Source organism: Giraffa tippelskirchi, chromosome 12 (assembly GCF_054371585.1).
Source record: "Giraffa tippelskirchi isolate mGirTip1 chromosome 12, T2T-mGirTip1v1.2.pri, whole genome shotgun sequence".
In the NCBI taxonomy this organism is placed as follows: Eukaryota; Metazoa; Chordata; class Mammalia; order Artiodactyla; family Giraffidae; genus Giraffa; species Giraffa tippelskirchi.
The window spans coordinates 25676883-25701375 of record NC_137286.1 but is presented as its reverse complement, the minus strand read 5'-3'; the positions used below and the strand labels follow the sequence as shown (position 1 = coordinate 25701375).

General features: G+C 40.0%; 1 protein-coding gene across 1 annotated transcript in view; it reads left to right on the top strand.

The window, feature by feature from the left end:
• AKAP6 (A-kinase anchoring protein 6) overlaps positions 1–24493 on the top strand; it is a 571209-nt gene that overhangs the window by 51204 nt on the left and 495512 nt on the right. The window contains exon 4 of the mRNA XM_081547988.1: positions 23897–23969. The gene's annotated coding sequence lies outside the window, so the exon portion shown is untranslated. The remainder of the gene's footprint in view (positions 1–23896; positions 23970–24493) is intronic.

The window sequence follows — 24493 nt, the reverse complement described above, 5'->3', positions numbered from 1 at the left end:
AACTCATACAGATATCATCTCACTTTTGGATTACTGCAAGGGCCTCCCTGTAAATCTGTTTCAGCCTCTTTCAACAGAGTAGTGAGAGGATCTTGCCTAATATGTCAGATTATGTCACTCTTCAGTTCAAAAATCATCCAGAAGATTTCTGTTTTCAAGTAGAAGCCAAAGTCTTTAGACAGGCCCATATTACACGTGCTTCCCCTTGTCCACCCTGCTCTAGGTGCCTGCCTTTAGTCTTCAGACAGGCCAGGCTCTCTCCCACATAAAGGCCTTTGCTAAAGCTGTTTCCTTAGACAGACCTTCCCTCAAATACCGAGGACTCATTCTCTCACTTATTTCAAGTCTTTGTTCAGTTATCACCATCTTTGGGAAGCCTATCATGACCACCTTGCTTAAAACTCATGATAACTCTCTCTGCATGCTTGATTCTCTTTAACTGGCTCTATTTTGTTCTTTTTCTATAGCACTTATCATCTAACATAAGATATTGATTATTTGAATTATTTATTACCTGTCTCCTTCCATTAGAAAGTAGGCTATGAGGGATAGAAATTTTTGTTTGTATCCCAAGCAGTATAACAGTGCCTGCTTCATGGAAGATGGTTAATGTTTGCTGGATGAAGGAATGGGCTTTCCAGGATAGGAAACAGAATAAAATCTTAAACCCTATAGCCTGGTAGCACAACACATCCCTCCACGATTTAATATCTGGTTTGAATCTTGTGCCCAGAACTGACCAATCTTCATTCAAGATGTTATCAAAAGCCTGTGTCAGGCGCAGGATCACAAAGGTGTAATGTTCGGTCTCTACCTTCAAGGACTTAGAGTCTAGTGGTTGGAAGCAGGCAAAGGTGTGTGCCAAGATTATCTTTTTGTCATCTTTCTCATTTCTTTCTTTTTTTAATGTATAGTAGAAGTAAGGCAAGGGGCACTTGTGGGTGATGACAGCCAGGTAGATTTATCTTGTTGCATATAACCCAAGCAGTCTTTCTTTGAAGGAGTGTTAAACCTTATTTCAGGTATCACAGTAGCATTAAAATCTTCCCTCTCATACCCCACGTCTAACAAAACAGTATAGATTTCACTTTAAAAAGATGTCACTATCTGGAATATAATGATTAACCTATTTTAAAATGCAGAGACATTTCTATTAATGAAAAATTATGATCATTATTGCAAGTTTCTGACTAATCCTAATTACTTCCAGCCGGTTTCATGAAAACTTGTAAGTAAAAAGTGCTTCTGGAAGCATTATGCAAAAAGAAGCCTTTAAACATGATTCATCTAAGTCTGGTGAATGCAATGAAAGATAAAAATAAATTAATAATATGTTCATGATCTTAGGTAAAAAATAGGTACTTGTAGTCTTATTCAAAAGTTTACTTCTCTGGAATGTTTTTTCATGATCTGTCAAAAGATAAAATATTTCAAAAGCATATGTTTGATTTTTATTTATTTACTTTTTTATTGAGGTATAGTTGATTTATAGTATTATTTTAGTTTCGTATATATAACTAGTGATTCAAAATTTTAAAGAACTTTTTAGAAGCAAAATTTTGTAGAAGCGTTATTTTTTAATTGAATTAATTTTCCTGAAAGAAAATTTTTAATAGTTTTTGATGTTTTGTCTTTGATATGACTTAAAAATCTTGAGTGATGCCTCAAGTAAAAAGCAGTGTTTTTGTGTGCATGTCTGTTTTTCTATTCATCATTTCCTCATTTATGCAATGTTTGTTGAGTGACTACTCATTTTTATAATCTAGACCAGTATATGATATTCTTTCAATTTTATAGAGATCAAAGTTCCCAGATCTTTCCTGAACTGGCCAGAAATATAAAGAATTGTCTACTTTGTATTAATTGCAGTGACTTTAAAGGACATAGCTTCTATACTTTTGGCTTAAAAGTCTTAGTCTGTAAGAGGGAAAAAGCCTTGTGTATATTCAATACATAACTGAATGAGGAAAAGAGTAAACAATGTCAAGAGTTCAGAGTTTAAGGAAAGCACCTATTATTTCCACCTCTAAATGACAATTATTATTTGCTTTAAAATATCAATTTCTCTATTTGTATTCATTTCTATTTTTTTCCCAAAAGAAGAATTGTTGCATTCTTCCTTAATTTGACATTTTCATTGATCTTTCATTCTCTTCAATATAATTTCTCAAGACATTTTCTTCATATGTATTTCCTTCTCTTATTTTGTGACATTTCCACATTTTTTTTCTAACTTGATTTTAGGAAGCTCTAGAAGCTCACCTAAAAATTCTTTGAGTAAATCAAGTTATTCTCAAATTATTCTCCTAGTCCCTTGCCTTTTTTTTTTTTTTCTTCTTTGGCCTTTTTCTTCAAAGATATCATCCTATTTTTACTTCTCTTTCTTCTGAAATATAGTTAACCTACTTCTTTTTTGAAATTTTCTGGGTCTCATTGATTTTCTGGATTTGTAAAGTTTTTCAGTTTCAGAGTTCTGTCCTGTTCATATTATGAACGTAAGAAAGATATTCTTACTTTCTTCCTTCATATTTCTTGCTGTTTCCTTTATTTCAGTTCCATCTTGTTTTCCTTTCACCTTTTTGTCTTCTTCCTGGATGACCCAACCCCTTCCTCTCTAAATTTCATTGTGATTCCAAGGTAAAATGTCAGATTTTCCCTTTTATTCTAAGATTATGGTCCCAACATCTCTTCCTCTCTGTGCCTCTGGTAGGTTCATTTTCATAAATGCCATCTTCTAGTTTTCCTTTAAGGGTAAGTAAACAGTCACTTCTGTGATTTTTTCATTTTTGTCTCCTCTTTTAGGGTCACCAGATGGCTTACTCCATATTTTCGTGTTAGATAGACTCACTTATTTAAGTACCATATTCAAGATTGTTAAAACTGAGTCGTCTTGACTTGTTTACTTTAGTTCCATTAATTTATCTGAATTAGAAAACTTACCTCCTTCTAGTTAAACTCAGTCTCTTAGGCTTCCCCAAATGTTTAATTAAAAATTTTTTTCAGGTCTTTTTCCAACCTTTTATAGCACATCATGGCATTACAGGGCAAACACAGCAAAGTCATGTGGTGATGTCTCTTCCATGAAGGGCTAGTCCAGTCTCAGAATCCTGTTTCAACTTTAATAAAAATTGTTCCAAAACACAAATACTACTTCCTGTCCTCTCTCCTTCTTTCTTTTGGTTAAATTCAGGAGTTTGATTGAAACTGACACTGTTTGATTGAAAAACCAGTTCTTGGGAATAAAAGTTTTTATTCAACCTAATGTTCCAGTTCACTTCTGTTTAGTTGCTCAGTCATGTCAGACTCCTTGTGACCCCATGGACTGCAGCACACCAGGCTTCCCTGTCCATCACCAACTCCTGGAGCTTGCTCAAACTCATGTCCATCAAGTCGGTGATGCCACCCAACCATCTTATCCTCTGTCATCCCCTTCTCCTCCTGCCTTCAATCTTTCCCAGCATCAGGATCTTTTCCAGTGCTTAGGTGTCAAATTATCTGTCAGAATATGACCAAAAAACACACTGTTTCTTCTTCTCGTGTTCTTTGCCTTTTATTTTTTTTATAGAATTTTTCCTTTAGTATGTTCTTTAATTTCTAAAAACTGACTTGAGAATCCCTCAGTAAAAAGCATTCATCTTATTATTTTTTGCAGTGTGAATCAACTTGTTCTCCTTTCAAAAAGATCTTTTCTCCTCAAGTTGAGTGATAAAGTTTCAAACAAATTATTTCTCTGCACACTAAAAAGTCATCTCTAGAAATGGAAATGGAAACCACAATGAGATGATACTTCAAACCCACTGGCATGGCCTCTGGTGGTGGGGGTTGTGGGTGACACAAGGATGGGTAATAGCTGCTTATGGGGATGGGGTTTTTTTGGGGAATGATGAATATGTTCTGAAACTATTATGGTGGTGTTACATATCTGAATATACTAAAAACCATTGAATTGCACATTTTAAATGAGTGTATTATATGGTATATGAGGGGCTTCCTAGGTGGCGCAGTGGTAGAGAGTTCCGCCTGCTAAGGCAGGAGACATGGATTTGATCCCTGTGAAATATACTCCAGTATTCTTGCCTGGGAAATTCCATGGATAGAGAAGCCTGGTGGGCTACAGTCCATGGGGTTGCAAAGAGTTGGGCATAATTGAGCATGTGCATGTGCGTGCACACACACACATGCACACACTCACACGTGGTATATGAATTATATCCCAGTAAAGTTATTAAAAGAAAAAAGTTTAAGCAATTTACTTTCCAGTAATCAGTACCACTTTCTCATGAAATACTTACATATGAAAAATGTTCTTATGTCCTTTCACCTTAAATTTTTTTCTTTCTCTCAGAAGTCAGGCTCATTCCTCTGGTTAATAATTGCATCTGATCTGATAGAATCTGTTGGCATTTTTGCTTCTTCCCTTATTGGCTAGAATACTTCCAGTTCAAAGAAAATTTTACCCTTGACAGCCACTAGGGCTCCCTAAGGTGTGGTTCATAAAGAAAAGGCAGGGAAGGTACTTGATTCTTTCCTTTTATTTGTCAGCTTTACAGATATGAAGTGGTTCCCTAGCACACAAAATGACCAGTGCTTTTTGGGGTCATTATGAGCTTAAGGATTTAAAGGCGCGTGGTATATTCTAATGCATTGCCAGTATTATCCTTACGAGTGCCTAAATTTTCCCATATTTGCCCAGCAGGAGTATTCAAGTTGAGTCCTGGATATTCTGGATATAACTCCAGTAATGTTTGATGACTTATTTTTTGGTGTAACAAACTGCTTTTGGCTCATCTTGTACGTTTTCTGTTCCAGACATTAATCTACCGTTTCTCCAAGAAGCCCTGAGGTATTTTAGAGACCACTACCTGGATGCTGTGGGTGCTAATTGCTTCTGGTTTGGCCATTACTTTTAGGTCTTTTCAGTAGACATATACAAGAAATACACACACACACAGTTGTAGCATGTGGGATCTGGTTTCCTGACTAGGTATCAAACCCAGGCGCCCTGCATTGAGAGTTCAGTCTTAGCCACTAGAACACCGGAAAAGTCCCCCCAAATATTTTTTTTTTTCCAGGAAATATTTTTAACATAAAATAAATTATGAATTCATGCTGATACTTCTAATTAAGAAAGCAGGGTTTTTACTTAATTTCATTGATCTTAATCTGTGCCTTCCTTTTACATCAAAATCTCTGTTCTTAACACCAATATCATTACTCATTGTACTTTTCCCACACTAAACACCCAGTAGTCCAAGAATTACATTATTAATGCTACTCTAAAATTATGATGAATTGAAAATGATTGAAATTGTTTGAATTTCTTTTTTGTAATGAGGGTGTATGCAAAAACAATGAATGACCAGACACATTACTGTGTTTCAGAGTCACTTGTCATGATTTATTTCTGATGGTTATACCACTAGACACACATTTAGGTTCTTTTTTTTTTTGCTTTTTATTACTAAGGCTATTTTACACTTCCTTTTATTAAAGTATAATGTGTATACTGTAAAATTTGTCCTTTTTAATATGTGGTTCTGAATGTTTTGACTAAAGCATAAAATCATATACCCTGCCCTAAAACCAAGACATAGAACAGTCCCACTATCACTTGAATTGCTCCAAGCCCCTTTACGGTCAACTCTGACTCCCGTTCCCAGCAATTAGGAATCTGCTTTTTGTCCCTGTAGTTTTTCTTTTATTCAGAATTTCATATAAATGGAATCATATAGTATTGATACATAGCTTTTTGAGTATGGACTCAGCATTAAAGTATTGCTTTTTAAAACTTAATTTTGTTTTATAATAATATAAAATATTTACATAATTCATAGTCAAATCAACAAAAGTATATGTAAAGAAATCTGTTTTTTTATCCTGTCCTCTTCATTTAAGCCTTTCCTCCCTCTGTATATAGCCATTTTCTCTTTTGTGAGGTCTGTCTGCATCTGTCTACGTATCTCATATTTCCCTCTACCTTCTCAGTTAACACAGTGTACACAGTTTGCTCAGGTGGGAAATTTTAGTTTATTTTCCAGGACTTAGAATTAAAAAGGGCTTAAGGATAGTAATATTTGACTAATCTCTAGTTTTAAATTGGAATTGTACATTTGGTAAAAAGTACTATGTCACCATTCTTTCTTCCCTCTCTTTCTTATTCCCAAATATTATGAGTCAGGGCTGGTGATGTGTCTGCTGCTATGGACACGGAGGTTGATGTTTGTGCTGCAGTTTAGGGTTGGCTATGATTTCCTGTGCCCTCAAGGTCAAAGTGGGCCTTGTGCAAGCTTACGCAGCAAAGAGCAGTAGTTACTACTGAGTATCTACTTGTGCCAGGCATGTTCAAGATCTGGGGGATAACGCTGGAACAAGTCATTTTTCCCGACCTTATGATCTTACAGTTCTTTGAAAAAGGAAGACAAAGTGTAAGAAATCTTTGCCCTGTGTAAGAGATGGAAGAAGCTGGGGCTTCCTATTTCTTGCTGTTGTGGCCAAAACTTGCTACAAGAGTAGCCAGATGAGGCAGCCACTTACCTTAAGGCCCTCTTTTGCTTTACTTCACTACCAGGCCTGATCTGGGGACTGAAATTTCCATATCTGCAAAACTCATACCATTATCTTCAGAAACTTTTGTTTAAATGTATAAGGAAGGGGCAGCATAGTGATATGTTAAATCACTTTCCATTCTTGCCCAATATTTTAATAGTTTTCTAGAAGATGGAAGGGCCCCAAGGAGTATTAATAAGAAGGGTATGGGGAGGACAGCCAGGGGTCAGATTGTAATGAAGCTTAGGTAGTTAATGTATAGAATGACAGATAAAATGATCTCGATAGGTTGGGAAGATGGGCCCAGTATCAGCAGGATGAACTAATATATGGCTAAAAGTCCATTTTGAATTCTTTATCACAGAGCTAACCATGCACACCTGGTCCAGGAGCTAGAGAAGCTGAGGGAAGGTCCAGGGGAAAGCAGAGCCAGCTTCAGGCCCAGCTGCTGCCTCATGTGAACAAGTTGAGGGAGCAAATATAAACAGCAACCTGTGAGAGCTTTGAAATGGTTGCTGCATCATTTCAGTCCAGCAGATCTCCCACAAGAATCATTCTTGTGTCTGATCCTCCTCAGAAATACACAGAAAAGGGAATCCTGGAAAATATGGTTCAGCTTACTAAGTTGACACATTAAAGAAGTCACCACAGATATGTACTATTATGATTCTGTGATGACAAGTAACAGACTCGAATCAAGATTAGCTAAGGACAAAATAACTTGCAAGATAACACAAATGACTCATGTAACCTTGGGCAAGAATGTAGCCAGGCCTCTGAAGGGCCTAGGATCAGGTGTGTCTTGCCACAGGCCTATTTCCTCTGCCCCTTTGACCTTTTGCAAGCACAAGCTGGCCAGCCTACAGGTTCTAAGCTACATCATGGTAACTGGATGAGGCATCTCAAGAGGCTAGGCCAATGTTTCTCTGTCTTTCAATTCAGGTATTGATAAATGGACTCTGATTGGTCCAGCTTAGACTTCATGCCTATTCTTGGTCCAGTCAGGGTGACAGAGTCACTGTATAAAAAGTGGTTTCAAGACCAAGACCCACTGCTGTGAGGGAAGCAGACAGTTAAAGAGGGATCACTCACTGAGTTTCTAGAATTTAGTTATCAGCTAGATTTGTTCTAAAATTTGTTCCTGAGCAAGGTGTGATTCCACAGGTGACACCTCAAGCTCCCGGTAGTTTTGAGTAGTGCAGTGCATCTCTGTTTTCCCCCTTTCTCGTCTTTTCCCTTTGCCCCCTTGAGGTGCTCAGAGCTCTGATACCCCAGTGCCTCCAGGCCTAGGAAAGCATCACTCCCATTCTGACCCAGAATTGTATGCATTTTTAAAGAGAAATTGGAAAGGGCAATGTAGTATTTAACCTAAGGGAGTTAAGAGTAATGCCTGGACCCAAAACAGCAACAACAAAAACCCAGCCAACCTACCAAGCTCCAAAACTCTTTTTTAGTAACTAACCACATATTTTGATTCTGAGTCAGACAAGCGTTGGATTTTGGATAAACCCAAAGGGCAAAACAAGACGTGGAGACTGGGCCATCAAGAAATCAGCATTGTCATTTGGTTTAGTCCAGATGGCAGCCCTGAAAAGGGTCCTAACACTGAGGCAAATACAAAGATACTATTGAATGTCATCACTATCAAATACTACTTGTTAAGCAATTCATTGTTTTGTCTTTAACGGAGGGTTGCATGGAATGATAAATAGCTAGAAATTATACGACCACTGCTTGGAAACCACCTGAGGAGTAACAAAATAAATTCTGTTCCTCTCTGTGAATTATGGAAAGACTAGGATGAGAAAAACCATTTGCAGTATCTGGACACTAATTCTTACTGATAATCCTTAGTCATAATTGTATTGCCAATGTTTTCAGGCCTGTTTCTACAGGCTAGATATGCCTATCAAAGCATTACTAACATGGACAAGCTGTGAAGTAGATAGATTTTGCAGTCTGTGTCCTATGCCTCCAAACTGAACTCATTCAGTCATTCAACAAATATTAAGTACCTTCGATGTGGTAAGCATTGTACTAGTCACTAAAACTCTCACTTAAAAATAAACCAATGAAACCTTAGATTTAGGTGGGATTTTAGAAGAGAATGAGACCCACTCTATCTGGGACTCTCTTCCGGTGACATCAAGTGCTATACATTCAGAGGCAAGACCCTCCAGCAGTGATCATCTCTAAATGATAAAAAGCTTGTCCATATGTTGTGATGAAACTTGCTTCATCTGTTTCTACCCATGGGTTCTAATCTGCCCCATGGAGAACGATCTCATTCCCACTTACACATCCCAGCCTCATAAGGCCTGTAGACTTTCTTCAAGTCTCCTCTAAGGCAACATCCTCAGAGTTCTTTGCTGTTCCTGTGATGTCATGTGAACACTCTACTTGCAAGTGTTCCTCTTTGAACATGATGCTCAGAACAGGACCCAGCAAGTCATAAGCAGAGTTTAGTAGGAGTGTTACACTGGGCTAGTAACACGTGCTGCATTTGGTTTAGTAATCATTTTGAACATACGGAGTTTAAAACTCCAGGGGGAAGCCAAAGCTCTCCTAGTCTCTACTCCTGCCACTGGTTTTTTGAGTTCAGATGTATTAGCATTATAGTCAGATAGGGCTCTATAAATTTCTTATTGCTGCTTATTAGCAAATATTTGTTATCTTACAGTTCCTTGGGTCACATGTCCCACATTAGTCTTAGCTGGCTAAAATCAAGATATAAGGCTTGATTTTATCAGGGCTTCTTTCCCTTCTGCAGGGATTTTCTTGGACTCTGGCCCCCTTCCTGCATCTTCAGAGTCAGTAGTGTTGCATGTCTGTGCCTTTATTCCGTAGTCACATCTCACTCCAGCTCTCCTTTTCTGCCTCCCCTTTTCATTTTTAGGAATTCTTGTGATTACTTTGGGCCCACCTGTATGAACCAGGATAATCTTTTCTGAGGATTAGCAATTTTCATTCTATCTGCAACCGAAATTCCCCTTTGCCATGTAACCTAGCGTATTTATAGGTTCTGAGGATTAGGATATAGACACACTTGGAGGGCACTGTTCTGCCTACCATAAGGGCTATAGCAGCTCCGGAAACCATGTCCCTGTAAAACAACATCCAAAGACTGTGAGAAGGGTCATCTCTATTGCACGTTCCCTTTTAAAAAGGAGGAGGAAGATTTCCTAAAACTTCTGTGCACCCAACAGATTTCCCTCTTCGATTAACTGGCCAGAATCACATGCTCTTTCCTAACCCAGTCATTGGGAAGGAAAAGAAATTCCATGATTGGCTTGAGCTACTCAAGATGCATCCCCTGGGGCCGAGGAGGGCCCAGCCTCCTAGGAGGGAGCAGGCCTCTGACACCTGAATCAGACTGGGTTTCTGCTAACAAGAAAGAGATGGAAAATGGCTTTTGGGTATTCTTTATCCTATAAGGTCACCATGTAATGGCTTTTAATTGTAATCTAGTTACCTGAAGGGGAGAGAGAGAAAAGGATGTTTTCAAGTTATTTCTGCGTTTCCCCTTCTATGTTGAAGAGATCAAAAAGATTTAAGATATTCAGAGAGAAACAAGAAAAGTATCAATATATTAAGTAAGTAGGTGTGTATCAGTAAGGGTTCATCAGATAAATATATATCCGTCTTGTGATGTCTGTGTGAGCACTCAGTCATGTCTGACTCTTTGCAACCCCATGGACTGCAGTCCACCAGGCTCCTCTGTCCATGGGATTTTCCAGGCAAGAATACTAGAGTGGGTTGCCATTTCCTCCTCCAGGGGATCTTCCTGACCCAGGGATTGAACCCACGTCTCCTGTCTTCTGCATTAGCAGGTGGTTTCTTTACCACTGAGCCACTTGGGAATGTGATATGTATTTGTAGGTCCCTCAGTTATATAAGGTCTCATCCCTGTAACAAATCCCTTCATACGTGTATTTATATATAAATGTACACACACAGATACACAGGGATTTACTGTAGGAGCGTGACTTTCTATAACTGTGGGAGCTGGTCAAACAGTATCTAGAAGTCTGTCATCTTCCCCTTTGATCTTGGAGCTTGTGGACACAGAGCAGACGGGGAAGGGAAGATGACTGTAAAGTACCAAGTGCAGGAGAGCAAGAGCGAACTGGAACCATTAGCACAAGTGGGATCCCACAAGGATGGGCTGAACCTGTTGGAATTCTGATCACCTCTGATTTTTCTTAAATGTGAATTGAATCTCACTTGCATTCCAGTATTTAATCTACTCAGGATTTGTCCTACTCCTGGCTTTTCTTCCCTACATTTGAACTTCTTCCCATTTAGGAAAACTGGCACATATATACGTTAATATAGGTAATGTGCATTGATTAGAGGCCTACATGTTTTTAAAAAATTATTTGTTTATTTTTTGGCTGTGCCATGTCTTTGTTGCTGTGAGGACTTTCCTCTAGCTGCGGTGAGTGTGGGCTACCCTCTAGGTGCGGGCTCGGGCTTCTCACGGCGGTGGCTTCTCGTTTTGGAGCATGGGCTGTAGGGCATGCAGGCTTGAGTTGTTGCGGCTCCTGAGCTCTAGAGCAGGCTCAGTAGTTGTGGTGCACTGTTTTAATTGCTCCTCAGTGTGTGGCATCTTCTGGGATCAGGGATTGAACCTGCGTCTCCTGCATTGGCAGTAGAGGCCTGTACTTTAAGGGCTTTGTTTTCTGGCAGCAGAAAGGGGAAAAGGGAAAGGGTTACTTTAACAGTAGGTATTATGTCAGGTGGTTCCCTTTGTTTTACCTTTCCTTTGCTGTGCTTTTGAGTGATTTAAAAAAATCTCTCTGAGACATTTGCTTCTCTTCAATAAAAGGAGCCATGTATTATCCTTTAACAATCCTGGTTATAGTCCATTTTTAGGTTTGGCATTGCCTTTTGGCCACTAGCTTGAAAGATTATAGTGAGGATATCAAAACTCCTTCTCTCTAAATTCTCCCTTTTAATATATTTATTTATTTGTCTACCATGGGTCTTAGCTGTGGCACACAGGCTCCAGAACGTGCGAGCTCGGTAGTTATGACATGTGGGCTTAGTTGCTCCAAGGCATGTGAGATTTTAGCTCCCCAACCAGGGATTGAACCCATGTCCGCTGCATTGTAAGGCAGATTCTTAACCACTGGACCACCAGGGAAATCCCTCAAAATTCTCTTGGTTGGTAAATACCAATTTCACTATATAAGACTAACTGGCTTAACTAGAAGTAATGGTGTCATAAGATAATTGTTAGCAAAATGTGTTCAATTATGCTTTGTAACTTAAATGTTCTCATTTGTTTCCTAATAATAGTACCATGCATAGCTTAGGAAGAATTTTGCATAAATCATCCATGTTTGAATTAAAGGGAAGATAATCAAATTTATTAACTCCTTAGGATTTGTCTGGTACTTGTATGTGTTCTCATCTAATTCACACTGCAGCTCTGTGGGGAGTACCTCCATGTGCAGTGGAGGAACCATGCCTTAGAGTGGTCATTTATTTGTCTCAAGTTTCTTGAATTGTAAATAGTGAAGCCAGGATTTGAACACAGTTTTATATAATTCCAAAGCCCATTTTTGTTGCTGATGAATTAAAAAAATTAATACTGATCCTAGTAAGCTTAGGTTTCCTTAGTAAAGTTTGTTATTGACATACCGTAAGAGAATACACTTGAACACACTGATCTAAAATGAAATAAAACAGCATGATGTCTGTGTGTGTATATACAGACACATATCCTACACATGCTCATGCACTTTCCTGTTTGGTAGAGGGATTATTTGATCTGACTCTACATTAAGAATAATAATTCTGCATTAAAAGGGCATGGTGATAAAATGGTACTTTTCTTTCTTGTTTTTCTTTTTTGTTTACATACATCAACTATTATCTTGGCATTTTATGCTAATATTGTCTGATGATGGCATTATTGCAACAAACCATGATTATCAGCATTCTCAGGTAATTCTTATTTCAACTTCAGGGAGCTCTTAATCCTTTGTATCATATTTCAAATTTGAAAATGAAGAAAAGAACTGACTACCCAAATTGTGTCTTTCAAAACTAGCCTGTTCACTCTTGGAAGTTTCCTTTACTTCTTCTCCTTTTTGATTTTTCCTTCTGTTGTCTTCAATTTACACAGGGCTTTGATACAGTCAGTAGTAAATTTTGAATCACACTTAAAAAAATTTAGCTTGCAGATAGAAGAAATAAATATTTAAGGCCTCATGAATTCATATTGCTGTTTTTCAAACCTATCCATATTACTTTATTCTGTTTTCCTCTTATTCAAACACAAGCTATGACTACAAAGACTGAAACATGCTTGGATGAGAATGGATGTGGCCATTTCTTCTTCCATTTTGACATTTGGCTCCAGTGACATCTAAAATTTCCATGCTGACTTCTGCTGATCACACATGCCAATTTGGAACTGAATTCAGGCTAGTGTGTATTGGGGAATGCGGTTCAACAGTGACCTAGGAAAGTGAGGATATAGACCTGCTTTATTGCTTATGGAGTGAGGGAAGTTGGAGAGACAGAAAGAGAGGGGTTTTATGTGAGGGACAGAATTGTGACCCTAAGAAGCAGCAGTTTGAGGATAACTCTCTTGGTTTCTCTTTTCCATCTGTTACATGCAAGGACAGTGGCACTGTTGACAGCTCTATCCAGTGCTCAGGGTAGGGCATCTAACATCTGTATGAGAGAAGTATTCGTCAGGCTGGGGACCTTTCTCACTTTCACCCCTTCATGCCTGAGGACTGTGGCACTGAATATTAGACTCTTTCTTTATAGACCCTGTTCCATTTCTGGTTTCCAAACTATTCAGGACTGACTTTCTTCTAGAAACATAAAGAGGTAAGATTTTTACTTTAAAAGAAGTTAATATTGTGTGATTGTGAATAATTTGCAGGATCAGATAATGAATGTAAAATCATTCAAATGACTTGTCTGTTCACAGCTTTGTCTATTTTGGGTGACTTCTTTGCCAACTATTCCCAGAGCCACACTCCTAGATTTGGAAAACAGTCAATTTATCTAGGTAGGAACTTCTCTGGTGGCCTTGTTTCATGGGCAAATCATTCGAACAATTCACCTTAAATTTGTTTTGGAAGCTTATTTTATAATGAACAATAGCAACAAAAAGACTACAACTTGGTAATGTCTATTAAAATCTATTAAAATAAAAATATATATAGTGTAAGTTGGAATATCTAGTAATCTGTATATCAGGAATTTATTCTAATAAAATACTGAAAAGTGATACTACTCAGTAAAAGATTGGCAAAATAAAAGCATAAACTTAAAATGGAACATTATTCAGCTGTTAAAGCGAATGAGATAGATACAGCAGCTGGAAAAAGGCAAGAGGCATAGAGTGTATAATATGATCAAATTTTCATCTTAAATATCTACATTTATGTGCAAGTAATACAGGTATCTTTGTATGTCTATAAAAAAGCTAAATAAAAACACTAGACTGTTGTCCTCTGGGAAGGTAGGTTTATGGGACACATTTTCTTTTTTTGTTTTGTATTTCAAAACTGTCTTAATTTTTAATGATTATCACATGTTCCTTTTGAAATAGAAAACATACTTTAAAAATCCCCTTTCCTTTCCTCTTTGCCCCATCACAAGTCAGGAGACACGTCAGGGGAAGTATTGGGTCTGTGATCTTGAGGGATCTGGTGAATGAAGCCTTGGGCATCCCTGCTCAGTATGATACTTTGACTCAAAAGTCTTATCCTGACCAAACCTTCAAGCCTAATTAAAAATGGAAAATTCATGGAAGGAGAGGCCTCCCTGCACACCCCAGGGGAGCTATTCTTTCCTGACTCCCTCTGGATCCTTCCAGTTCATTAGCTAAGAAGGAGTTAGAGATGTCTCTGGCCACAGCTGCTGCCTTCTCAAGTGTCGCTCTGATCTGGTCAGCAAAACCCCTGGTGGAAAGCAGCAGGCTCTGAGCAGTCTGCCAGCCCAGCCCGCTGGCTGCCTCGAAGCAGGCCTGCTGGATAGGCGGCCCTCCCTCCTTCTACCCCCGCCCCTCCCTCTTTAAGCCATTGTGGTGCAGATAATTGTTAGGAAATAGGAACTGAAGGGCTTTATTCTTCTGGGCAAGTGTACCAGGAGTGAGACGCTCTCACTGCAGTGCCTTCTCTTGTTGCAGAGCATGGACTGTAGGTGTGCAGGCTTCTGTAGTGCTGCAAGGCTCTAGAGCGCAGGCTCAATTGGTGTGGCACATGGGCTTAGTTGCTTCTCAGACGGGGATTGAACTTGTATTTCCTGCATTGGCAGGTGGATTCTTCACCACTGAATCACCATGGAAGACCCTATCCTAGTATATTTTTTGCTTTCATTATTTAATAAAAAATCTTGCATATCTTTTTCTTTAACTTTCTTTTTCGGCCTCAGTGTGTGGCATGTGGGATTTTAGTTTCCTGACCATGTATCAGACCTGCACCCCCTGCTATCCCTGCATTGGAAGTGCAGAGTCTTTAACCACTGGACCACCAAGGAAGTTCCAAAGCTTGCATGTCTTGATTACTTAGATAATTTTAGTGCTTTTCTTGTGTCACTGTAAAACAGAATATTTAAAAAACATATCTGTGTGTAGCTAATTCAAGTAGGGCAGTCTCTGTATTTAGGTAGAGATGAATTACACTCAGAATTTTTGTTTTCTTTCAAGTCCAGAAATCTGCTGCTTATGGCAGTGTAAAAGTCGCTCAGGCATGTCTGACTCTTTGCAGCCCCATTGACTGTATAGCCTACCAGGCTCCTTTGTCCATGGAATTCTCCAGGCAAGAATGCTGGAGTGGGTAGCCGTTCCCTTCTCCAGGGGATCTTCCCAACTCAGGGTTTGAACCAGGTCTCCTGCATTGCAAGTGGATTCTTCATCATCTGAGCCACCAGGGAACCCAGTGGAATTCACTAATGTGTGTGTTCTTTCCTTCCTGGGCACAAAACTAGACCCCATTTCTCAACCTCTTGTGCAGCTAAGTGTGACCTTGCTAGATTTTGGTCAGTGGAATATGAGTGAAAGTGATGTGTTCCTCCTCCAGGTCTGACCCATAAAAATCTCCTGTGGCCACGCCCCACTCTCTTCTCCATTTGACTGCCACATGGAGAGATTTACAGACTAAAGGAGCTCAGAATTACAAGACGGAGGAACCTGAGACCTGATAACTTTGTAGAGCAGCGTCCTTCTAATGACCTAATTGGCCTGTAATATGAATGAGAAGTCAACTTTTAATGTTCTAAGCCACTGAGAGCCTATAGCAGTGTCTCTCCTAATACCTTATTTAAATGAGTTACTTTAAAATAGAGTTTGGAAGTAATTTCTGTCTCCTTTAACTCATTTTTTGTGATAGGAAATACTACAGGAGTATCAATATTCTACATTGTTAGGTCTTCATTTATAGAGAGAGCTAGTTTGTGGCATCAATAACTCTTTAAAGCAGACTTTTTTTTTTAATAGCAATATCTTATGAAATATTTATGGGCAAGCCCACGAAGACTGTTTACACTAGCATGCTATTAGTTTCAAGGACAAAAAGTTGACCTTCCATGTAGCAAGACTGAACACAAATTAAAATTCTCACTTTCTTCAATTGCAACGTACTGGCTGGAGGTAAGGGAGTGTGGTTATTAGGTCATTCTAAGATGCCTTCCAGATACAGCATTCTGATCCTCTACGTTTGCTTGTAACAGAAACTCTTTTATTAAAAGAAAAAAAAACTTGTTGAATAGATTTGCGTAGCTCACACAGTAACAGAAAATAAGACCTCACAAGTACAGAAGCCATGTCAGCTCCAGGGATCTTAGTTGGATTAGCTCATGGAAAGTCTCTTTAGGGGACCTCCATTTATCTTCTATATTTAGTTCCCTTGCCCAGTATTCCATTTCCTGAAGGAGAGGGTCAGATGTAGATTGCTTACATGGCTACCTCTTGGCCAGGACAGGGTGTCAAGACTGTGAGATCCAGGAGTACCACAAGAAGGGTCAAAGGAGAGTGTACCCCAAAGAATGACAGGACTCTGAAATATCTACCACAGTAGAAAATATGGAAACAGAATTAGATGGCTATCACTCTTTTTGTCTGATTGTGTCCTCTGAAGGGCCTGGATCCTCTTTCCAGTCTAATAAATATCTGAAAACATGATGCCAGATCAATACATAGAACTTCTACAACTAAAGGCATTATTTTTATAACTAAATGATTGAGTTATCAATCATTAGAATAGTAGTAGGCATTGTCACCCAAAAGCCTAAAATATTTTACTTAATTTAGTTGCTTATGATTTGAGTGAGACTCCTAGGATATATTATGAAGATGTGCTGCTGCTGCTGCTAAGTTGCTTCAGTCGTGTCTGACTCTGTGCGACCCCATAGACGGCAGCCCACCAGGCTCTCCCGTCCCTGGGATTCTCCAGGCAAGAACACTGGAGTGGGTTGCCATTGCCTTCTCCAATGCATGAAAGTGAAAAGTGAAAGTGAAGTCGCTCAGTCGTGTCCGACTCTTCGCGACCCCATGGACTGCAGCCTACCAGGCTCTTCTGTCCATGGGATTTTCCAGGCAAGAGTACTGGAGTGGGGTGCCATTGCCTTCTCCGATGAAGATGTGAGGTATAATCATTATAAGCAGGTAGCATGGTGTGTAATGGCAATTTTTAATTCTGTGTTTAAATTGGCAACGGTAACAGGGTTAGCTGGGAAATATCTTCAGATTGACAGCAACTTTTAAAGTAATTACTTAATTTTAGTAAGAAGCAACATTTGGGCTCATTAGCATCTGAGGTCAAAGGACAGTGAGTAAATCATATGAAGCCTGGTTATTGATCCACAGAAGCGCGGCTGTCTCCTTGTCTGGGTTACATGTGCTCTGTGAAATGCAGTTTTATTCATTTTTAAAAATTCTAGTTTGAAATAAAGTTATACTTACAGGAGAGTTGCAATGATAGTACAAAGAGTTCCCATATACTCTTCACCTAGCTTCCTCTAATGTTAACATTTTATGTGTCCATAGTTAAAGTAATTGTGGTTAAGAATGAACACAGTCATTTAGACTTGAGAGAGACAGACTGATGCATTGAAAAGCATGTGATTTTGAATTCTAACAAACTTGAGTTCAGGTGCTATATCATACTTACTAGCTACTCAACAATGTCAGACAAGTTACTTGTCTGTAAAAATGGGGTACCTTCTTTCTTATGGGGTCCTGATGGATGTTAAACATTCCATAAAAATGGAGTTATCTTATAAAGTTTTGGTGCATGGTAGATACTTTATAAATGTTCATTTCTTCCTCCCTACTCCATCTCTCATCACATTTTTTATCTCTCTTCATACCTTCCTTCTCCTCTTTCTTTGTTCATATCACTGGATAATGTCAGTTTTTCCCTGGCTTTTGTTTTTTGCTTCTGTGTCTTTCCCCAACCACACTGCCCTCCCAATCCTCCCGTTCTGGCATTTTCTGGTCTGCAGGGAGGAGATGGCCTTCTTGACCTTAGTATCACTCAACCTCTTGCTGATTTAGACTTAACATTCATCAAACTGAGTTTGAAGTACAAAATGTTTTCACTCACTAACAAGGACATGGAGAAATTATAAGAAAAAAAATGAGACCAACTATCAGTTGCAAAATGTATGTGAATGTGTGTCTGTGTATAGCGGGGTGTTATAGGTGTGTAGGGGGCAATCCGACAACAATATAAACTCTGAAAAACAACTCAAATCCCCACGTACTTTAACACTAGAAGAGATTCCTAGTATGTGAGGTTCAACACTCTGGATCCATAGAATCAATTTTAGCCAGGTGGGACTCAGGTCCTTGGGCTAATCTACTCATGTCATTTACTCTGATGAATGTCCACAGGGAAGGGAAACAGTCCAATACTGGCACGACTTCATCTCTCAACCAAAAACTGCTTAAAACCAGATGCTTGGTAGCCATATGACAGATGCTCCACCCAAATGAGGGGGCTCCCCTCAGGGATCCAGAAGAGGCATGGGTGATTATGCTGCACGCCTGCTTTTAAACCTAATGGGCAGGCTGGGAGGGAGAGATGGAGCCCTGAACATCTTGGAGGTGACACCCTGTGAGCCATAAGTGCTCCAAACAGGATTTAGTCTCAGCTCAGCAGCTGTCCAGTGACAGCAGCCTTTTTTGCCATATGGGGGAGCCATATTTGGCACAGAATTGGGATCCTCAGGCTGGTAGAAACCCCATTATCCATGTGAGAATGTGGGTCAGAGGCCTAATTTGCGAGTAAAGGAGAGAGAGGAGAATAGGTACTGTCAATCTCTAGTTTACTCTTTTAAAAAAATTTTATTTTTTAATTTTAATTCCAGGGCTGTTGTCCTGGTCTCCAATCCACAATAGGAGAGGGGAGCAAGTACTACTTTGACACCATCAGGGACTATAATAAAGAAATAAAAACCAAAACAATAACTGTGGTTGGGCTGGCAAGGAATTTCACCAAAAGGAAATGGTTGCCTGTGGTTGGTTTGTTCGGAAGTCTAGCAGGGGTCAGTGGAATGATCACAAAGTAAAAAACAGGACCATTCGGTAAAGAAAATGGAAAGCAGATGTGAGGGAAGTAGCATTTCTGTAGCAGCACTCCCTGGGATGTGTAACAGAGCAGAAAGCTTGGAGGCTGAGGTCTGGCAGTGTTATTGCTTGTGGCGACTGTGGCGGGGACACAGGACCAGGGGCGCCTTCTTTTCATGAATGATGTGGAAGGGTGGCCAGAAGAAGGATGATCAGGGGCCAAATTTGTTATGGTTAAGGACTGAATCATTAGCAAAAAACATATTGAATATTTGAGCTTTGCGGAGGTACCAGAAATACAATCATTTTTGACTAAGAGCTCAGTGTTAGAAAAAATATGTAGTCTTTCAGAAGAAAAACACTAACATGTCATATCAGTACGACTATATGACCTAGTGGAAAAATGGTTGACAAGCAAGGAACCTGATTTATCATCTAGTTTTTTTGCTGATTTGTGTCAGTTTCTTAATGTATCAATGGAATGATAATAATGGTTAACACCTCATTACAATTAGCCTTGTGGCAGGTATTGAGTTGGCCAAAAAGTTTGTTCAGGCTTTTCTGGCATGTAAAGACTCTCATGAACTTTTTGGCTAACGCAATGCTTTCTTCAGGGCTTCCCTGGTTGCTCAGTGGTAAAGAGCTACCAGGAAAGCTGCCACCACAGGAGACACAGGTTCAATCCCTGAGTCAGGAAGATCCCCTAGAGAAGGAAATGGCAACCCATTCCAATATTCTTGCCTGGGAAATCCCATGGACAGAAGAACCTGGCAGGGTACAGTCCATGGGGTTGCAAAAGAGTCAGACAGCACTTAGTGACTAAACAACAACAAATGCTTTCTATACACATAGAAACTGTTAACATCCTCTTCATTTTATCATGAAGGAGCTGTGACCCGAGTTAAATAACACAGCTAGTAATACAGAGCCACCATTTTGATCCTGTGTCTCCTGACTCCAGAGCCTGTATATACAACTTGCACATCATACTGTCCACTCTATTTACCCCACAGGGTTTGGCAGTGATATAAATAGGTAACAGAAAGCAACAGAATAGTTTTGAGATGGCCGATAGAATGGAAAGAGCCTACACTTTGTAGCCTGGTAAAAGTGGATCTGAATCCTTTTAACACCTTGTGACTAGCTGCAGATTACTTAATCTTACAATTTTTGGTCTGTTATTTTAATTTGGAATGGTAATATAGTGATTTATGTAAAGTGTTTAATTTGTAGCCGAAACTCCAAGCTTGGTAGCTATCACTGTTTGCTCCTACTTTTATATATTAGTCTTGAGGACCAGGAGCATGTGTATATTTTTACATCCTGCTGTAGGTATAGTAGGCTACCCTGGTGGCTCAGACAGTAAAGAATTTGCCCACAGTGTGGGAGACCTGGATTTGATCCCTGGATTGGGAAGATCCTCTGGAGAAGGGAATGGCCACCCACTCCAGTATTCTTGCCTGGAGCATTCCATGGACAGAGAAGCCTGGCAGGCTACAGTCCACGGGGTTACAAAGAGTTGGACATGACTGGGCAACTAACACTTTCACTTTAGTTGTAATGGGGCTGGGAACAAAGTTGTCACTCAGCTATCAGTAACACAGGCTGACATTTACTCGGGGCTTACCATGGGCTAGGTGCTATTCTAGGTTCTTTCTATATATTAACTCATGTTACCACCACAAGGTGAAGAAGTTATCCTTAGTGCACTGATTTTGCAGATGAGGAAGTACCTCACACAGTTTGTAAGTGACAGAGTCGGGATTTGAAACCAGGAGTCTACTGTGCTATTAGTCATAGATTCATAAGATCGTAGAGTTGGAGGAAGAGATAGAAGTTTTATAGTTCAACCTTGTGCCTTGCAATGAGAATTATTTGCTTGATATTTCTGAGAGATGCTTATTCAGCCTCTCCTTGTTTATCTTCAGTAAGAAGGTGTTCCATGGCCCAAGGAAGCAATCCTTTCAATTGTTGGGCAACTCTTTGTGAGTGCTTTCTAATGTTAAACTGAAACTAGCTTTACCTTCTCTTTCTCTGTTGATCTGGTTTTTGAGTACCAGAACAAGGTTAGCTCGCTCTTCAACATAACACCTCTTTGCTGTTTGAAAACCACCATATCCTCTTCCAAGCCAGTAACTTCAGTTTCCCTCAATGGTGACTTATGCTGGTTGCCCCTCTTTCTCTTTTTATGTGTGTTAGAATAAAACATGACAATTATTGCCCATCAACAGTATGTTAGTATTTTCTCAAGTAAAGATTACATTAGTTTTTCACACAACCTTATCACACAATTTGCTCCCACTGGCTTTAGATAACTGTAACCTTCTGTTTATTAGTCTGTTCAGTCTGTCATAGCAAAATATCATAGATGAGGTGGTTTAAACAACAGAAATTTACTAATATTTTCTCATGATTCTGGGGGTTAGAAGTTTAAGATCAAGGTTCTGGCTGATTTGGTTTCTGGTGAGAAGTCTTTTCCTGGCTTGTAGATATATACCTTCTCACTATGTCTTCACATGGCCTTTTCTTGCTACTTGTGTGTGGGAGAGAGAGAGAGCTCAGTGTCTCTACCTCTTTTAGAAGTCCCTTTGGATTAGGACCTGCCTTTATGACCTCTTTTAACCTTAATTATTTCCTAACTCCGATTACAGTCATGTTGGAAGAGAAGGAATTAGGGCTTCAACATACAGATTTTGGGGGGCACGGTTCAGTCCATAGCATCCTATGACTGCAGGGTGTAGCTGTGTGCTGAAGACCTGTGACGGAGAACTAAAGGGAAGAGCCATGGCCACTTAATCTTGGGCTGCAGGGTAGTGTGGAAAGAGTTAGAACTACCCTTCTGTCTTCAGGGGTTGTGCTCTCTGTCTCTATAATTCCACTGAGCCACTGAGGTTTCCTTTTCTTGATTTTGAGCAATTGTGACATGACAAAGTGGTAACAGAAAGGGAGACAGCTGAAATCTCTTATTGCATCAATAACTCTGAACTTCGAGCCCAGGGATTTCCCATATATCTCATATTGGGCATTTTGCCCTCCTGCTGTAGGAAACAGATGCAGGGAGGGCAGGTTGTAGGCCAGAGCCCTTAATCACAGGGCAAAGGGAGCTCTCTCAGGACCATCCTTGCTGGCAGGATGACTGTGGAGCCCTGCCAGAGAAATCCCAGCTGCCTTCCAGAGAGGCTTAAGGTGGGCAGATTGCTCCTGTGACCCAGCCTACTTCAGCCTATAAGACAGTGAGGACAGGGCAAGCAGGGCATATCCATTAGGATTCTTAAGTGTCTTACATAAGATGGGAATGTGTCGGTTCATGTAAAGTACACAGGCAGGCTGAGCTTCTAGTGTGGTTTGGTCCAGTGCTCACATATTATCACTATGTTCAGTCTCTAGGCTTGCTTCATTCTGGTGTCAGCGTTACTGGTTCACTTTGTGGTTTTATACACTCCCACTACCAATTCCAGAGGAAGACTAAACATACTTCCTTGGCTCTGACTGATTTATGTGCCATTCTGGAAGTAATCAGTGTAGCCACAGGGATGGGATATGTTGTTATTTTAAAGCCAACCAGGGACTCCCTTGTAGCTCAAGTTGAATTCAATTCCATGGAAACCACATGACAGGAGGATGGTGGAGGGTGGTTTCCCAAAGGAAATTTTGGATCTTCTTTCCCAAAGGAAAAGAGGCTTAAGAGGTAAAACTTTGAATCTCTTGGAACTTTTGGAAATGGCTGTTGGGCAGAAACAACAGCTGTTTATTACAGAGCATTTCTGACATGGTCCTCAAAACAAATCTTCAGTCAGTTTTGCTGGAATGTCCCTGAGAGTTGTAATAAAGTGTCACTTTTTCTTCATACTCTTATGACAGCAGCTTTATGTTTTTATATACTGGAGGGTAGGGCTATAGTCCTGCTCAGATTTTCTCCCATTCATTTCTGAGATTCCCCCATGATACTGTCATTCGTGCCCATCCATCTAAGAACAAATACTTGTAGAGTGTCTACAGTGTGCTAGGGTATGCTAAATTCTGGGGATATTGTTGTAGCGAACAAGAGAGAGATGGTTGATGTCCAGTCTTTTCATCAAGCCTGGCCATTGCCTTATGTGTTATAGGATCTCTAATCTCCCTTAGGCCATGGCTGCCCCCACTACCACACTAGCCTTGCCTGATTCTTGCATACAATGATCAGGATCTCCTCTTAATTTTGCATAGCATGGCAGAGACTACTGTGTGCTCTCATATAGTAGGAAGGCACTTGTTACAATTATCACAAACATATATATGTATATATTTAACATACTCCTGTCTAGACTGATCATAAAGGTAGCATCTGTGTCTATCATAATTGTCATTGTTTTCCCTTGCCTCACACAGTTTACAAAGCATATTAGGCCTTCAAATAACTTGAGGGAGCTGCTAGGCTGTCAGGTTTAATAAGACTATTTAAGATGAAGGAGTATTGAAACAAACAAAGAAAATTTTACAATGTCCTGAAACAGTTACTGTTAGTAGGTATGTGTCTTGGTTGACTTGGGGGCTGCCATAGCAAGATACCGTGTGTGTGCTCAGTTGAGTCTGACTCTTTGCGACTCCATGGACTGTAGGCCGCCAGGTTCCTCTATCCATGGGATTTTCCAGGCAAGAATACTGGAGCACATTGCCAGTTCCTTCTCCAGGGGATCTTGCTGACCCAGGGATTGAATCCTTGTCTCCTATATCTCCTGCATTGGCAGGTGGATTCTTTACCACTGTGTTACCTGGGAAGCCCAGCAAGATACCACAGATTGGCTTAAACAACACAAATTTGTTTTCTCACAGCTCTAGAGGCTGGGAAGTATGAGATCAAAGTGCTGAACAATTCAGTTCCTGAGGAGAACTCTCTTCCTGACTGGTAGGTGGCTGTTTTTCTTGCTATGTGCTAACATGGAAGAAAGAGAAAAATGTGTGCAAGCGCACGTGAGAGAGAAAGGGAAGGAGGGCGATGGGAGGAGGGAGGGAAAAGGAAGAGGAAGAGAGACAGTGGGAGACAGAGATGGGGAGAGGGACAGCGCACATGCACTCTCTGGGTTTTCTTCTTGTTGGATTAGGGTCCCACCCATATGACTTCATTTAACTTAAATTACCTCCTGATGGGCTCTGTCTCCAAATATAGTCACGTTGAGGGTTAAGGCTTCAACATATGAACTTTGAGGGGTACAACTCAGTTTATAGCAGTTTTGTTACCTTCAAAGTTTTACATAGCTCCAGGGTACCTTTCTAGTGCCCACCTGCCTGGTTTTCTGGATGCTTCTATGTGGCAGAAACCAGTTGACCACACACTGGAGTGCTGTACTTATAAGAATCTAAGTATACCTCTCCCAAAAACCTGGAAAGAGAACAAGGTTCCTCCCCTCCCAGTCAAAGGGTGGCTTTCTC